Raw genomic sequence first — 4,093 nt, 5'->3', positions numbered from 1 at the left:
AGGAAGGAAGGAAGGAAGGAAGGAAGGAAGGAAGGAAGGAAGGAAGGAAGGAAGGAAGGAAGGATAGGGAAGGATGAGGGAAGCAGAAAAACAGAATGCCATCCTGAGGAACAGAATGCATGGTCAGGACATAAACCTGCACATTGATCTTTGAGAGAAGTGCCAAATGTACATGATGCTGAAAGGATAGTTTATTCAGTAACTGATTCTGGGATAGCAGGATCTCCACATAGAAGGGATAAAATTCAACCTTTATTGTGTGCTACACATAACATTCTACTGAAACGGATAAATAGCTTAAACAGAATAACAGGCCATAAAACCCGAGTTTACAGGGTCTAGCCCCTGGTTTTATCTCCTGGTTTCTAATGCAGCCTCAAAAGCACTGGCAACAAACCAAATCAAAAGTAGATGAATAGGGCAGTATTAAATTGAAAAGCTCCCACCCGGCAGAAGATACACTCTACAAAGCAAAAGGCAACCTGGGGACTATAATTCTTTTTTCAAAATTGGATATTTCCAGTAATGCACTCTTGCTTAAAATTAATTTTAGTGATGATTTTGTTTATTGTTTGAGAATTTCATACACTATATTTTGATCATATGCATCCCCTCCCTGAATTCCTCCCAAATCTTCTCATAATCACCCAACTTCATCAGGTTCTCTTTCTTAAAAAAAAAATAAACCATGGAGTCCAGTTTGTGTTTGACAACTACTCCTATGTGTGGAGCCTGCCCCAGCATGTGATCAATCTACTGTGTCACCTCATTAAGGAAAATTACTTTGTGTCTTAAACAGGTAGTGGTGCCAATGGCTCCTTGGCTGGGCGTGGGACTTCATGCCCACCTGCCCTGCCCCAGGCTGCGATTTTGTCTTGCTGGATCTTGAGCAGGCTTTGTGCATGCTCTCTGTCTCTATGAGTTCATGTGAATGTTCATCCTGCTGTGTCTGATTGAAACTCTTTATCTGGAGTCGCTTTCCACTTCTGGCTCTTACATTCTTAATGTCTTCTCTTCCTTATGGATCCCTGGACTTCAAAGATGGGTGTGTGATATAGATATGCCATTTGGTGCTGAACACTCTAAGGTCTCTGATTCTCTTGCCCGTTGACTAGTGTGTTTCTGTGTTGGTTGCCTTATAATGTAAGAAGAAGCTTCTCTGATGAGAGTTGAGCAATACAGTGAACTTTGGGGATAGTACTCTGTCATCAGAAGTCATTTTATTTCTAAGTCAATACAGCAGATTAATAGTATATTTTCCGTAAGTCACTGTCTTATCTGGCCTCAGACTCCTGGCTTCATTTACAGTGTCAGACATAGTGTCCAGATCATGGGCCAGACCTAAAATCCAACCAGAAAGTAGGGGTTACGCCCATATCATTTGTGCCCTTATTGCACCAGTGGACACATCTTGCCAGGCAGGTTGTTGCTGCATTCCACAGCCTTGCCACTTGGATTAGAATGACGACTATTTTTTTTTTCCTTTACAACCATAGCAGTAACTTCCAGAACTATAAATGTTAACCAGAAGGCATGAAGTTTCTAGTTGATCGATGTCTCAATTTCTCTATGTGTTATAATGTAAGTAAGTGGTATCTTCAGCAATAGGGTCTTAACATAAAGTAAGAGTGGCCATGAGCACTGATATGAGTGTCTGTGCAAGTCTCAAGGACAACAGCAAAACAACCTATAGAGAGGAGAAAATGGAACTCACTTCAGCAGGACTTAATTGGACTGTATCAAAATTTTTGGAGTCTAGGCCCAAATAGTTTATTTTGTTCAGATTTAATCAGAGTAAAACATTGGAAGATAGTTTTTTCATGATAATTATCACAACAAAGATTAAAGCAGGGCTACATCAAAACTCCTATGTAAAATACATCTCTCATGTAGAGAACCTCTGACCTCTTCCACAAGAATGGAGTCTACTGACAAAGAAACAATTCTCAGGACAAGGGCCTAGGGAGAAGGAGTTGGTAATAAACATAAGGGTGGGTTCTGTTTACTAGGAAACAATGTTCATAATAGGGGTCTAAGGGAAAAGTGCTTGTAATAAACATTATAGCAAACTCTTTTCAAAGTACATGGGCTCTCTTACATAAGGATGGGTTCTATTGACTGAAAAACAATGTTCAGGCATCTGGTGGATTTGGATGAGGGCTGGCAGAAAGATCACCAGCCTATTGAACAACATTCATTTCAGCCTTCTGGATGAACAGATGTCATTTTCTTCCACTGAAGGAAATTGTCTGCATGTTCGACTATTCTGGTTTCTTCAGTGCTCTCTGTAAGCACACGGACTTCATGCCCTCCTGCACATTGACAAGAGGCTATAATGTGTGTGAAGGGGGTTCTGTAGGTCCCCACAAGCAACAACTCAAATGATCATAACTGATTCTTGACACTGCAATCTTTATTTTGTAATACACAATATATAGTTGGGATATTGTCCCCTTATTATAGGTTAACTCTTACTTAAATTCCTTTTATATCTGTATAAGTTTTAGGAAGCTTCTAAAATAGTAGTTTCCATATGTCTTTTTCAAAAACCTTTAGTATGCATTATCTTTCCCTGTATTCCTTCCTCGACCATCCCCGTTCATTCTCACACGTTCCCGCTCTATTTCCCCTTTATCTTTACAACGTTATTCTTGACTGTGTTGCAGCAGATGGCAGACAGAATTTCCTAGANTTTCTTGACTGTGTTGCAGCAGATGGCAGACAGAATTTCCTAGAGAGTCAGGAATGTCCTATACAGAGGTCAGGAGTTCTATTACATTTAACTGCATTTATATAAGTAAAACTTCTCCCTAGGAAAACATTAACATGATCAACATTCCCTGTGTCTTTTAGTATGTTTTTTTTATTAATAGTCATACTGCATTTATATAGTCAGCTAATAAGAACACTTCTTCCCTTCTAGGTTTCTTTGTCAAGTATTTTGTTACAGTACCAAGATAAGTAGCTACACATCTACAAAACAAATGAACATAAACCATTTCACCCCTTCCCTCTGTGGCTCATGTGGTGGGGAGCTCCAGTTATATGGGTATTTACTCTCCTGGTGTTCCCTGGGCATGTGGAAAGTGCACTTAAAGAGTCACAGGAAACAATACTAGTAAAGTTTGTAATTTCATCTTCTAGGGAGGCTGAGGAAGGAGGATCTCATGTTTGAGGTCCGCTTAGGGTACAGTGGACTCAACATTAGCCTGTGCAAGTAATAAAGAACTCATCCCCTAATAAAACATAAAAGAACAAAAGAGAAGTGAATATATCTCAGTGGTGAGTGCTTGTCTGATGTGTGTGGGGACGTGAACTTGGTCTCCAGCAATGGGAAAATAGAGGACAAAGGACAAGCACAAATAAATAATTCAAAAAAAATCCCAAAAGTCTTAAATGGACCATTAATATAAAACTATTTAAAATGAAATAAATCCATAATTAACTTTATTTTCTTCCCATAAATAAATTGCTAAAATAAAATCACAACTGAGATAACATTCTGTATTCTGTTTTCCTTTTCTCCTGCATCTCTTCTATCTGTCCCTGACAACCCTTCCCCTCCACTGACCACTATTTCAGCTAAGCATCTCAGACAGTTTCTGTAACCTCCCTTTCTTCATCTGCACATTTGGAAATGGAACAGAAGAAAGGAGGAGATGACGGAAGGGACTAGGACCTGCAAACAGCACTTTGTTTTTCTCCCATTGAAGGATTGCTGACAGGACAGGGGAGTGGATATACCCCTCCTGGGAGTCTGGGGCACAGACTAAAGAAAACTCAGACAAGCACCAAAGTCCTTTGAACTCTTGGTGGTATCAAAAGTAAGATTTGTACAGCATGGCTGTTACCCTGATTTAAAAAAAAAAAAAGTAATATTGAGTGTTAATTTGTTCCTATAGTGTTCTTAAATTAAATGTTAGACCAAAATTAATTCCATTAAGGCATTTGCATGCCTAGAATACCTTAAGTATCTCTCAAAGAGGGGAATGTAAACTTCATATCTTATCTGACTAAATCAGGGACATGAGCGGTCTCCATGCTTCTGATGCACTGCAAATCACAGGCTCACTATGGGGAATATAACATGAGG

The sequence above is a fragment of the Alexandromys fortis genome, unplaced genomic scaffold, assembly GCF_014885135.2.
Source record: "Alexandromys fortis isolate MF-2015 unplaced genomic scaffold, M_Fortis_MF-2015_v1.1 scaffold_270, whole genome shotgun sequence".
In the NCBI taxonomy this organism is placed as follows: domain Eukaryota; kingdom Metazoa; phylum Chordata; class Mammalia; order Rodentia; family Cricetidae; genus Alexandromys; species Alexandromys fortis.
The sequence above is the reverse complement of the archived record's forward strand: the minus strand, read 5'-3'. Positions refer to the sequence as shown.